Below are 14,745 nucleotides of genomic sequence, written 5' to 3' on the forward strand. Positions count from 1 at the left end.
TCCTGCTGCTCTATAAATGCAATGAGAGGAAATTATGTAAATTTTAACACATTAGATTGATTTGGTTGAAATGAAACCTGTTCCACTTGATGTTTTCAGGGAAGAGCCACAATTACAATGATTGAGAAAGTGCAGTGTTAATGAAGTGTGTTATTGCTAATCAATTCCTCCTGCTCCAGTAACGGCACAGGCATGTGCACTGTCACCACATCATTCACTGGCAAACGTAAACGTTCACACCACCACAGAGTTTAGACGGCAGAAAGTAAAGCTTCCATAAACTCGTGTATATGGTGTATACGCAAATATACATATAATCACACACACAACGCGTATGTTCATGTGTGTATAAAACTCTAACTGCTAACTAGAACACTGCTGTCTTGAATGCTACTCTAGATTTGGTGCAATATCAATCAAGTAACTTCACTTTGAGCAAAACAGTCACCTTTCTACTGGCGGATCTCTTGGAAAATAAAGAATAGGAATGTCATATGATAATAATTTGAACATGTTTAGTTAATTTAATTGAAAAGCATGTTTTATCAAACATAAAAAGAAAGACTTCTTTCCAAATTGAAGATGTTTAAAAATCAGACTCAGTGGTTTCAAAAGTTTCACGCAAACAATGTATCCTCCCAATAATAGTGTTACCTGGGAATTACAGTAGGAATCTGGAATTTACTTACAACTGAGTATAGTTGATTTCATTCTGTATCCTTATTGTAAGGAAATACAGAGCACACAACTGATAGAGCTGTTTCACAGTTAGCCGATACACAAAACAGATTTTGTCTTCTTTCCCCAAAGCAGAGGAACATCTCTCTCCAAGCATCAATGTCACCATTTCAAACAACACACTTTGTAGAGCTCCTCACCAGCGATACAATGAATTGCAGAACACTGCATTGTTATCTTAATTATTTACCCTCTTATATGAGATAATTAATTACATTATTTATCATAATTCTGCATGTTGAGGTCCTTTCGTTCTATGAAAAATTCCATGGTGTTTTTAAAGAAAAATTTTCACCTGCAAGAGGATCTGCGGTATTAGAAATTTGTGGCACTTATTATTTCACAGGTAAATATGAGAAGGCAGGATGAGCCAATCCTTTGTATTTTTTTCCTAGTTATATAACTTTTATATTATTCTTGGAAATGTTTGTCACCACTTGTAGTGACTGTATTGTTTCCTGTCTCTGCTGACTTGTCTCCCACTAATTTATTTCTGTTCCTGCTAAGATATAAGGAACTACGCTGCACAAAGACATCTCACTGTGGCTTCAATAGCAGTTTGACACACAGTAGTGTTGCAGGTCGTGAACATAACACATACAAAATCAGGATAACACAGGCAATGAGAGCGCTTTTTATGCAGAAATGACATAGCAGATAAACACACACCATCCCACCACCACCCCAGGACTGACACTTACCATAAGAAATGTTATTATGTTATTTTTGGTCCATGAACATGGAAAAAAGAGAGGTCAGGCCCCAGCTGTGAAAGGAAATCTGGTGGACCAAAAGAAGAAAATACAAAAATACAAGGGAAAGATATAAAGAAGTTAATCTTTCCTGGAAATAAAGCGGCATTTATTTTTGCAGGCTGAGAATCCATTCTTGTATCAGCACACCCATCTCTGCTATGTTTAGAGTTTTGAAAATGCCAACCAATTTTTCCTTCAGTAATCCTGCACTAACGTGATCACCCCTGGAGGTGACAAGCACAAAGAGGCCTGGGGACTGAGCAGTTTCTTCAGACCATGGGCTTCTATCACCACCCTAAATTTCTCCCGAATTTTGGCTGGGGCTGCTGGAGGAATCAGCACTGAGCTCTCTCCTCCACAACAGGGTGCACAGTCTACATCACACAGTGTTAATTAGAACCTCAAAGTGTGACGCGGCCAAAATGCCACTTAGAGCTTGGCAAAAGGAGATTTGCAAAACAAAACATGAAAAATCGCATAAAATTGAGAAACGGGAAAAAATAATGTCAACTAAGTGAACTTACAGGAATAGGAGCTAAGCATTTCAGTTTGCAAGACTTGATGCGGATGTTTAGTTATATAAAACAAACACAAAGAATCACAGTAGTAAATATCTCACCTCACAGGAATCAGCTTAATTTCCAGCTCAGAGGGATTGCAGAAAACTGCATCTCTCCACACTAGCTTTTGCATAAGTTCTTTGAATTCAGACTGCTTTGTATATAGGGAAAAGCTCGCTTTGATGTTGGAATATTAGAAGGAGTGAAACAATAAATTTCCTATATTCTAATACCCAGACATCCTGAGCTTGTTCAAGAACCCCTTGATTCATGAAGGCAAATAATTAAATTACCTGAGCTTTGATCAAGGAGTTGCTGCAGTGCCTTTTTGATGTAGAATGTGGCTGTTTGAAGCTCCAGAGAGATAACTAGCCCATATGGTTTTTAACCCTTTTGCCACTAGTAGCCCATTTCATGCAATGTCCTGGTGAGCACCACAATATCATTTGGGGATGCTGTTTCAATAGGATATTGCAGGTCCAGTAAGTCCAATAGGGTCCTCATACCACAGACTTGATGGGATATTTATGGAAAGACCCCCCCTTCCCCCACAAACAAGCTGAAATTATTTTTCATTCTAGGCAACTTGCCTTATTACTATGCTTTGAAACTCCACTTTAGCTAGCAAGTCACTCAGACACATAAAAATACTTCTGAGAAGCAAGGGAGTTTGCCTTTCAATACAAAAGTTTTCATCACGTTCCATGATTTCAAACTATTTCCCCAGAAGAACTGAGAGCGGGCACCCATTCATCTAGTCAGGTGAAAAAGAAGACCCTTAAAACAGGGAAACGAGATAGATTTTAAAGCCTTTTATTCTACTCTGTCCCTAAATGCAAGCACCTGGATGAAGTCATCTTTGCCATTAACAAGTCGATGTCCTAGCCATTCTGCCTGCAAAATGGAACAGAAACCAGAAGTCAATACAAGATGATGACCTCTCAGCTGATTTGGAGTCCTGAATATTATTTCTCTCCTGTGATGAGGCATTATGATCCTCTGCATTCATTCTAGGCTCCTTTCGGGACATGAAGAGATCGCTAAAAGGGCTTAATTAGGAGGCATAATTAATGTATTGGGCTCTCCTACTCAGTTCCCCATACAGCTTCAACAACTTAGCCATATATATACATATATATACACGCCCAATTTTAGCTACAGTTCCATGGATTATGGAAATGACCTCATCAGACTACTGAGAAGTGAGAAAGACAGTTTTGCCACAGGATTTTTGCTAGTATCATTCATGGCAGAAAGGCATCTGTCCTTCAAGGCACAGCTGTGGAAAGGATTCACGTCATGCAGGCTGACAACTCAGTTCATAAGGATATAGGCTTTAAAAAAGCATAATGAATATGCTTGGCTTGCTATAGGTAACAAACAAATTATCTTGGGGCATGTGGCTGTAGATAGAATTAATGTATTCGTATTTAAAACATTTAATGTGTTATTAAGAAGTTGGTATGTTTCTAATTTGTTGGAAAATAAAACTTTTATAAAGCCCAAAGGGGAAATGCATCTAATCAACAGGTAAGAATGAGAAAGTAAGTTAAGGTGTATACAGTTTTTCAGGTTTTCTCTTAAGTCATAGGATCTGCATATATAATGAACATGTGAAACAGGAAACCATCATATCCGAGTGACTCAGAACGCTCCTTTTAACATCATTGAATAGCATGAAAGGAGCTGCTGATCTCCAATTCGAGAAGCAATTAGCATTCATTAACTCAAAGTAATAAACTGCCCAAGGCATTTATGGGTTAAATATAGTCTACTTTTAGAAACATGGAAACAGTTAAAACACAAGCTTTTCTGCACTTTATTTGGAATGATTTCATTTTTAGTAAAAATGGATTTAACTTCCAGATGGGGTATACCTATAGGCAAAAACATTCTTCTCCAGTATGCAAAATGATTTTATACCAATGGAAAAGTCTTTTGTACATATTGTTAATTTCACTTAAATTACTTTATTTTCTTAACTATTTTTTGTAAAAAAATAAGCAAAAGCTAAAAGTCGAATTTTTTAGTAGCTCTCACAGTATCTACAGCTTTCAAGGAATAACTTCCTAGCCTTTCATTTCTGAGGGAAAAATCACAAAGGCTAAGTTGTTCCACAGACTCTCTGCAGTGATAGTCAGAAACAGGATTTAACAGCTATGAGAACAAAATATAGATTTGCACACAGTTCATCAGTAATCTGGTACATGTAGACAATCTGGTTCAAGTCTGCTGCAGTAGATGGCCTACAGAACCTCATGAAGGCAGTAATTACAGCTAGCAGACTTTCTGACCTCTACCTCATCACAGAAAAAGCCAAGGTCATGACAACGAGCAACTGTCAAATCTTGGTAAGTATCAGAGCTGGCACTTTCTCTATAGACTTGATTCTTTCAGCCAAACTAATTTCTTGTTCAATTTGACTGGATAATTAAACAAATATTAGTGCAATTTCATACATATGACAGTGTATTGATAGCATTCCCAACGCTGGTAGGACTAAAAACTGGCTTAGCCCTGAAATGCACACCTCCATGTAAACTCTGTTTATAAACATGGGTTAATGTAATTACCGAAAGTACTTTAAATGTCCATATCAAAGACATTGTCCAATAAAAACAATGTCAACTACGCAAACCCATGCACTCTGATACAGTTACTTTGTTTTATGTCAGGTTGACCAGACAGAATTTTAACCAGTGAAGTGTAATGTCAGATAAATAGTTTAAACTTGTCTGCTCACAGAAGCCATTAAAAAAAAAAAAAAAATCTGATAATAACAATAACAGAATTCTAAGCGTAACCTAAAAAAGATGGACATTTTCCTAGTCTTCTAAATATACAAACACATACTGAAAGTCACAATAAGGTGGCATTGAATGGCCAATTCAATGCCAATCAAAATTAATCAGATTTTTGTAATTTGACTTTTGATTCTCATCACGTTTTCTGGTCGCTCCTTTAAAACCCAGGCCAGCAGCCACTTACTAACTTGTGATGCTACAGAATCACAGCACATCCCTGCAGCATGGAGTAATTCTTTGTATTTCCTTTTTCAATGGAGTTTGACAAGTCCTGGTTACATATGACAGCAGCATATTGTACATAAACGGACTAGTGAGGCTGGTTTCCATCTCCTTTTTTGTGAGCTTGCCTGAGTATTTCTCAGATCACACTACTGTCACCTTATTGAAATGCGGAGTTTTCTTTGTTATGAAGTGACTATACAGGAAGTCACTGAGAATTAGGTTTTATCATATCTAACTGGTCCCAGGAGTTTGACATACACCTGGCCAAAGGTAAAGAAAATAAGATCTCTGCTTATGGATCAAGAAACTAAGTAATGTGTGCAGAAGGTAACTGGACATTACTAACTAGAGGACTGCAGTAAGAGGTCTGATTATGCTGCAGCCTAAGAGTGGGAAGCCCTTGTTTAGTTCAGGTAGAAGTAATAGACGAAGGCAGCAAGCGTTGGATTGGCCTGACCCAATCAGTCAGAGAAGAATGTCTCCACATTTGAGGGTAACCGGCGACGGTTAAGTAATGAAAATAAAAAGGAAGGCTAGAAGAGTCCACTACACCTGGTGAAATGGAGATTACTGGGTGGCAGACCAAATTTTGCATTGAAAAGTGAGAAACTCAGAAGGCGAAAGTTCACTGAATATAAGATACTGTGCTGTAGAGGGAGGGCAGAAACTAATAAACTGAGGGACAAGAAATACCATCTAAATATAAGAAAGTTCAACAAACTCAAGGTGATGACACAGAAACCTGAGAAACCAAGAATGATGCCTCAGAGCACAGCCTCACACTTAACCAAGGTTGTACACACAATAACCTTAAATGTTGTACACGTTTTATTTTAACCCAGATCATGCAGATAACTCGGTTAGCTCTTAAGCCTCCAAATCAACCTTGTTTGTACAGATCAGTGCACTATGAACTGCAGCACAGGATTGGGAATCATTGAGGAAGGGCTCCTCTTAAACTAGCTTCATTACAAGGGGATAGCCAAATATTGTACCATAGGAAACCACACACTAGAGACCACCAAGAAGATGGTTAAATTTAGTACTTGAAACACAACTGCATATTCACGGCTTATGAACTTTTAAAAAGTTACATATTGCAAAACTCACAATTTTAAAGAGAGAAAGAATTATAATGACCTTCCTAAGGCTGACCTACAGCCACCTGCATTGCTACCTAATCAGCCCTTTTGTATGTAAATAGCAAATTGTTTGTATATAAATGCCGATGCCTGCTATGTTCCCTTCTTGCTTTAAAGAGAAAAAGAAATGCTATGTAAATTGCCACCAGACTAAAAAGAATTGAAATGCATACTAATCGGCCGTATTCTATATCAGCCATAATTGGAACAATAACAAATAAGGAGGCAACAATCAGTGGTAGACAAAGTTTTCTATTTCAATCAAAGCCCCAAGTTAAACTATTATTCAAGTGCTTTTCAAAATTTTGGAAGCTCTTCTGTCTGGAGGAATTGGGTTTGAAACAGCAAATGAACAGTAACTTTCACTAATATGAAATATTGAAGTTCTTCACCGGAATTTCATTTGCAAGAGAAACATGCTGAAAGAGAATGGGAAGGAGAGCTTATCTTTATAAATATCTGTTCACTGTGTGTGTTGGACAAATGTTTGAGTGATTCTTCAGTTACATCAGTTTGGTAATCCCCATGGTTAAAGAATGATGGTTACATGTAATACGAAACTGGAGGTTTTGATCGCTGTGCTGTACCTATTGAATTAAACTGGCAGCATTCAACTGTGTTAACATTGGCCATTCCTCAGAAAAAGCCGACAATCATTTCTGCCCTGTAAAGGCTATTCGAAGTCCTGTATTTAACTCAGGATTTCTCTCAGATGAAAGTAAATTATTGTTTCCAAAAATTCGGTAAAAGCATTTTGAATGTCATATTTCTCAAACAAGTTAAAGGCTGCATTTTTCACCTGTTGCTTCAATTCAAATTTTCCAGTAACACACCAAAATTAATTTTAACTATATAAATGAAAATATGCATAAATGTGCATAAAGTACACATACAATATAGGCAGGTACATGACATTATATAACTCTACAAAGGTCCAAGAATCCTTGTCAAGGGTTTGGCACAGTTACAGGTATTCTGCTCTGGTAATGAAAATACATTTATTTTTGTTTCAGATGCCAGCCAGCTTTGCATAAATTCCATTTCTTTTGTTTGTTTTACAATGTCTACATTAAAAAAAAAAAGAAATAAAAAATTAATTTATAAAAGATGAAAGGGGTAACGCAGTTATTCATTCAGCAGCCAAGATCTTTGAGATAATTACTTTAAATCAAGAAGGGATAGGCCATTTAAATTTATGACTTAATGCCGACACATGCATGTATTAATAAAACAGTTAGCATTAATGGAAGTAGGGTTTAGTCTCCTGATTCAAATAGAGATATCATTTCTGGTTTATACTGAACTAATGGCTTATCCTTGGCAGGATGATATGTATGCATGTATTTAACAATTTAACTTAACCACTGAGACCAATTAATACGTTTCTGAAGTTTTATTTTATTTAAAAGTATATATCAGTAGCCTTACCGGGATAAAAATCATGTCAAACCAGAGTTTCTACGGAACTGGTTTAACCTTAAGCATAATACTTTCACATGGAATATCTGATGATCACACTGTATAAAATTAAGAGTACTGGAAGCAGCAGCTCTTCAACAGGATTGACATCAAGCTAAAGAACTTTTTAGTTTCCTTAGACTCTGTGCGATCAGGAGCTTATCGGAAATGGTGGCTGCAAGAGGGTAAGGCATAAACCTAAACTCTATCCCAGGAGCAAAGCTGTGCACAGCCAGCCAAGCCAGGCTGATTTCAAGCAGTGGGGTGGTTCTTGTGCCTGCTGGTAGAGCAAGAAGACCTGCACTAGCTAAGGGAGCTAAGTGCCTGGTGCTGTGAAGCTCACAAACACAGAAATTCTGTGAATTGCCTTTTAAAGGGTTATTAAATACAGTTCCTTCTGCCTATCACTCCAGACCTCGATTGTGTGGGCCTGTGTCTCTGCAGCATCATCGGGGGTTCATTGGAACAGTGTCAATGCAATCAAATGAAAGCTCAAGTGTAATTCCTCTCTCAATACATACTTCCTACAGCTGACATTCATGTATCAAAGTTCTGTTCAATTTGTCTTCTTTATAGTACTTCATGATCCACAACTGCTTTTTCTGCTATCTCATCTATAAAGTAGCTTCAGTCTCTGTTGATGAGCTATTAAATCATCATTATAATAATGAATTATATTTGGAAACCAATTGCTGTATTTTTCACCAATCACTCTGGGAAGTCCTGGCTCCTCTTTTACATTCAGTTACTTGGTCCTTTCTTTTAGTCCATTTACATTGATTTCTACTCCTCCAACTCTGCCTGCCATTGCATTACAATTAAGAATTCTGATGAACTCTTGCTGATTCAGGAGGGAGAGGGCTCTTACTCATTGCCAAACTTGGGAGAATAAACACACAAAAACCCCTTAGAATTTGCTTAACCCAGCACTTTAAAATTGAAGAGCTAAATTATGGCTTGTGGAGCCAGCAGAGCTCAGTAGGACTGCGATGCCTGAAAGCCACCGCACCACCCAAGCAGTGATGGAAGAAGGCCTTATGCCTTTGTCAGGCAAAATTAACCATAATGTCACCTTCCCCAAGGGCAGCGCTCAGCAGCAGGGCTGCCTGCTCCAGATATTTGTCTCTGAACTCCTGCTGGCTCACAAGGCACTGCTAATGTCCCAGCCATGCGTAATGTTCTCTGGAGGGCCTTGAACATGACTGGCAGCTCTAACTTTTCCACCTACCTTGAGTGCATCTAACAGCTTAAGGGATGTTCCCTGCCTCAGAATGCAGAAGATGGGCAGTTAAAGTGTCTCAGATTGCTCTTTGTGACACAGTGCTGCTGAGCAAAGACGTTCTCATTTTCCAGTGCAGTAGTTCCTAACTCTCTCACCAAGAGTTGTTAAGTCTAAGATAATTCTTAATTAATATCCCAAAGGAAGTGACTGACAGAAAATGGTACAACTATTATGGCACAGTGTTGCCCAGTTTTGGCATCAAAGTTGTAGACAACAATTTCTATTAGACGCATTAATTTCTCTGGTTGTGTATCTGCTGTGGATATAATACAATATTATAAAATTGGATACAATACAATATTATAAATTGCTGCACTCTGTTACAGTATCTATTACTTATAAAAAGGAATTTGATTGGTCTATGAGTCAAATCCAAGATCCGTGCAGCCCAGCATCCTGCCTTTAGCCATACCCCAAAGCGCACGTCTAGGGAAGAACATCAGAACAGGGAAGATGGAAAGGGGACTCCTTCCTTGACCGCAACTGTTTAAAATTTACACTGCCAGGTACGTCCTTCCTGGTCAGCATTTGCAATCCTGAGTTGTAACATTTCCTTTTATATTCCAAGGCGCTACAGGAACCACACAGAAACAATTTGGACCAACCTACTTCTCTCAGTTCTTCAGTGGGAAGCTCCACTGACCCAGATGTGTTCAGGGTAAAATTAGACCACTTTGGCCCAATATGCCTTTTTTCTTTTTCTCTTTTCCCTATCAAGGATGTCTTTATAAGATCTCTCACGCACGACATTTTTTAAAGAAAGAGTTTTTGATCCGCTGCATCGTTTTCCCTGTCTTTAAGCTCTTGCATAGCAGGAACTGGCACTGAAGGAAGAGAGCGACAGCAGCCCCCTCAAAAACCGCTGCGACTGAGAGGAACGAACTGTGTATTTCCCACCCCGGTTCCAGAGAATCCGAAGCGACGCGATTCCGGGACTTTGGGGCGCCGAGGTTAAGGCGAGGCCGAAGGCACGGCGATCCCCTGCCCGGGAAGATATTAACCCCGACAGACCGCCTCAGCCCCGGCCCGAGCCGCGGCGAGACCCAACCCGCCCCCCGCAGCGCCGCCGGCGCGGCGGGAACAGAGCGGCTCACAGCGCCCCCGAGCGCCGCGCGGAGCACCACTGCCCTCTAGTGCCCGCCCCGAGCCCGCAGCACCGAGCCCGGGCCAGCGAGCACGGGCCAGCCGGGGACAGCGAGCCGGGGACAGCCAGGGACAGCCTTGGGACAGCCTGGGGACAGCCAGGGACAGCTAGCCCGGGACAGCGAGCCCGGGACAGCCTGGGACAGCTAGCCCGGGACAGTGAGCCCGGGACAGCCTGGGCCAGGTAGCCCGGGACAGCCTGGGGACAGCGAGCCCCTCTGGCCAACGAGCCAGGGACCACCCTTGGACCAGCAAGCCAAGGACTAGCGAGCCCCCCTGGATCAGCGAGCCCCCCTGGACCAGCGAGCCATGGACCAGCCTTGGACCAGTGAGCCAAGGACCAGCAAGCCAAGGACTAGCAAGCCCCCCTGGACCAGCGAGCCAAGGATCAGCGAGCCCCCTTGGACCAGCAAGCCAAGGACCAGTGAGCCCCCTTGGACCAGAGAGCCCCCATTTGGAACAGAGAGCGAGCCCTTGGACCAGCGAGAGCTTGGACCAGAAAGTTCCCCCTGGAACAGAGAGCCTTTGGACCAGCAAGCCCTTGGATCAGCGAGCCAGCCCTGGATCAGTGAGCCCTTGGACTGAGCGCCCCTGGACCTGTTGAGTCAAGGCTCAAAGTTCTCAAGCTGACGAGAATGGCTTCCACAAATCCTGGCTCCTTGAGTAAAATTTCTCCTCCGAGAGCATCGCGTGCGATTCTGCTACACTTTGGGAATATTTAAATGACTTTAAAGTCCTTACCTACACAGAAAAAGAAATGAATGGGCTGAAGGATTTGGCATAGGCAGACTTGCGCTTAAGCGAATCCATGATTTCCCAGTCTAAGAGTATCCTGGTCTTCAGTATCAAAACTCAAATGCAGGACTACATGTTTTCTCCTAAAGCACCATAAAAGAGTTTTTATGACTACAACAATGTTCCTTAGCAAAAAAGAGCTAAAGATATATATATAGAGATATATATATATATGACATAAAATGACAATACTTGAGTGTAGAGTAAATCATCTTAATTCACATGGACAAAGTGCCTGATCCAAATAGAATTTAAATCAATGGCCACTGTTCTATCTATTTCCCTAAGCCCTGGGTTGGCCCCAACGAAGGACAACAAAAAGTAAAGTGTCATTTGTTTTTACAAAAATGGGTTTAACACAGGAATTTATTCACAGATTTTTCGCTTTAAATGCTCCTAGAAAAACTCAGGCACACACAAAAAAAACCCCATCTAGAAAGTATGTTGCTACACTGTTTCAAATTAATTGATTCCAGATGAGACCTCTGTTTCTCACACACTGAAGATATTTCGCTAAACATCCAGCTCACAAAATGGATTCAAAACTGGTGTAGGGGGGTCACCAAAAAGAGGAGACACTAGTTTTAAGCTTAAAATTACTTTAAATTTCTATGGCATTTGAGCTAGAAATAACTTCTAAGAATATTGTGGAAAACTCAGTAATAAAACATTTGCTTCTCAAGTTATGTTTCCTTTAGTTACAGCATTTGCAGACAACAAAAATGTTAGCCTCAGTCTACTGGAACTCTGAACTCCACATATGTTTCTTACGCTAAATTAAATAAAATATGTCAAATGTTGTCAGAATAGCATATTAATTGAAGCTGGAATCGCATGATTTTAAAGCGTTTTATCAGCTAAATCACAGAAATCATTCTAATCTTTGAAGTTTCCCACATTGTTATGCAAAAGAAAAATTAATTTGGCTGTCCTGCCTCTCAATCAACCATTTCCATACATATTTCCTTCTGAAAGTGATGATGATGAATCACAATGACTTATCTCAGCTCCTGACATACCCTACTGTAGCAGCATTTCTGGTAATGAAGTAATCCAGTTCTTACTGATTTTTTTGGACAGGCAACACTTAGAATTTTAGTAAAGTTAAAGCTGATGTAGAGAAGCCTATAAATAGCATTTTCTCTCTATGCTCATTCTCTGATGCTCTAGTGCAAGGCTGAAGTGAGGGGAAAAAAAATACTATTCCAGGGCCTGAGAACAAGAGCCTGCAGGAGAAAAGATGTCTTTTGGGTAATTCTCCTAAAGAATTCCCAAATCTTTTATTGACAATCTTTTGCTTAGTTCTGTAACTTTATTTTGTTGTTCTCCTGCAAGAGGAAGGTGAACTGCTTTACAAGTACAGTCAGAAACTTCTGTTTTCCAGTGTGCAGCAGACTAAGAAATATGCTAGAAAAATGTTTTGTGTTAAGGTATGAAGCTCAGAGCAGACCTTCTGCTCTCAGTCTCCCTACCCTTCTCAGTGGCCATCTCCCCAGCAACATGAAATGTGCCACCCTGCTGTGAAAATGCTGTTCATAAGCAAACATCTGCAATTCCACTTCCATATACTCCTATATAACTTTCCATATAAAATCATTCAAAGGATTGAGTACAATCATCGATTTGTTTTCCAAATCTCAGTGGACAGACCTGACTGAGGCAGATGCCAGAGTAATTATTGCAGAACTTCTACACTGAAAGCAAATTTATTTATTGTTATACATTTGCCAGCGTAGGGAAAATAAGAGAACCAAGTGTTTACCTGGAGAATCGCACAGACTTTGGAAACACTGAAGCAAGCATAAGAGCAAGGAGGCGGAAGAGAGGGACATTCAGTAATGTCTGAGCGCGTGCTTCCCTGCTTCTGCATCTGTTAGTGCTTTCCTCATTCAACAGTTCCATTACTAAATAATTAAAAATATTTAATTTCTTAACCGAGGCGTGCAGAGTCTGTGAAATTCTTATTGTGTCACCATCACAAATCAACAGGAAGAAAGTCTCTCGCAGGGAGTTCCTAGCCCTTGGAAGGCGAGAAAGAAGCATTCTCCTTATAAAGGGCCAATTTCTGAATTAGTGACCTCATTTGCTAAAGAGGTTCCTTTGTCACAGATCTCTCGGTAGGTAAATACAGTGTTACCCATCCACAGTGTCCTCTGTAGCGATGGTACAAAGAAGATCTCCTAGCACACACCGCTCCTCTCCCTATCGAATGAATATTTAAAAGAGTAGACAATAAAGGGGGACTTCTCTAGAAGGTAAAGGCATTTCTATCATGATGTCAGACTGCTAGATGTGCTCCCGAAGGACCGCACAGGAAGCACTTTTATTCTAAAAGTTAATGGTATTTATGCGGCCCCGCAGCCTGATCTATTCTCCCTCTCTTAGGGATGTGCTTATGCACGTAACGCCCAAGAGCCTTTCGGACCAGATACCATTTTGGTACCTCGTAAGCAGTACCGCATTTGAAAGCTAAATAAATAATAATTAAAAAGAGATCTAGATCAAAGTCTTCCTTTTGTTGTTTTTTCTTATTATGATTATTATTCCGGATGGAGTATCCTTCATTTCACGCACTCCTAATTTCTGCATATCCATTTCGTGCCTGGCAGCTACCGCGCGACTCCAAGGTTTCCAGTTCGGGGCTTTGCAGAGCTGCTCCTCCGGAGGAACATGTTCCAGGGGACAAACGCTCTCTCCCCCCCGTCCCCGAAAGGGGCTGGAGAGAAGAACCAGAGCTCTCGGCGCTCCCCGCAGAGCTCCCAGCGCCTCCAGCCCCGCCGCCGAGTTGGCGATGCGCAGGCACGCGTCCTCCCGCGCCGGGGGACAGCATCGCCCCGGCTGCTCCCCTCCTCTCCTTTCCTTTCCCTTTCCCTCCTTTCTCTTTCCCTCCTTTCCTCTCCTCTCCCCTCGCCCGAGCCGCCGCCTCGCCCGGCAGCAGCGCTCCCCGCTCGCTCCAGGCAACTCCGCTTCTCCTGTCCCTTCTCCTCTCTTTCCTCCTCCCCTCTCGGTTCTCCCCGCTTACCTGCGGGTCCGGCGGGGCTGGCAGCTTCCCTCGGCCGGCTGCGGAGGAGGGAGACAGGAGGCAGGTCCCATTCACAAGTCGGCAGCGAGCGGAGACGGCAGCATCTTCAGCCTATTAGACTCCACCGGCAGCGGCTGCTGAGTGAGGCTCCGAGCTAGCGGCAGGAATTAGAAAGAGGGAGGGAGGGGAAAGGGGAGAGGAAAGGGGAGAGGGAGGGAGAGGGAGCACAAGGGGGAGTGAAGCGAGATTAGAGGAAGGGAAAAGCTGGAGGCTGTTGCTTCTCCTCTGCTTTCTTCTCCCTCCCCCCCAGAACCCGGAGGAGAGCGGCCCCACAGCCACCCCCTCCCGCAGGGTCCCAGTGCCCCCCGCCCCCTTCCTCCCGCAGGGTCCCAGTGCCCCCCGAGCGGCCCCTCCCGCAGGGTGCCCACTGCCCCCCGACCCCCCCCCCCCCGCAGGGTCCCACTGCCCCCCGACCCCTTCCTCCCGCAGGGTGCCCAGTGCCCCCCGACCCCCCCGTCCCGCAGGGTTCCAGTGCCCCCCGACCGGCCCCTCCCGCAGGGTGCCCAGTGCCCCCCGAGCCGCCCCTCCCGCAGGGTGCCCAGTGCGCCCCGAGCCGCCCCTCCCGCAGGGTGCCAGTGCCCCCCGATGCCTGCAGGGAGCAGCTGCGGCCGAGGGGCAAAGCCGGGGGTGAGCAACACGGGCTGTGCCCTCCCTCAGCCCCGGCCACGGGTGGGGAACGCTGTGCGTGTCCCCCCAGCTCTACACCCACGGCGGGGGACACCCACCCCGCTGCAGGGAGGGATGCTCTGGCCCTCCCCTGC

General features: G+C 42.7%; 1 protein-coding gene across 1 annotated transcript in view; it reads right to left on the reverse strand.

Moving 5' to 3' along the window:
- Positions 1-14,132, reverse strand: part of CDH11 (cadherin 11) — an 84,104-nt gene extending 69,972 nt beyond the window's left edge. The window contains exon 1 of the mRNA XM_054078694.1: positions 13,925-14,132. The gene's annotated coding sequence lies outside the window, so the exon portion shown is untranslated. The remainder of the gene's footprint in view (positions 1-13,924) is intronic.
- Positions 14,133-14,745: the final 613 nt, after the last annotated feature.

This window comes from Cuculus canorus, chromosome 13, assembly GCF_017976375.1.
Source record: "Cuculus canorus isolate bCucCan1 chromosome 13, bCucCan1.pri, whole genome shotgun sequence".
In the NCBI taxonomy this organism is placed as follows: domain Eukaryota; kingdom Metazoa; phylum Chordata; class Aves; order Cuculiformes; family Cuculidae; genus Cuculus; species Cuculus canorus.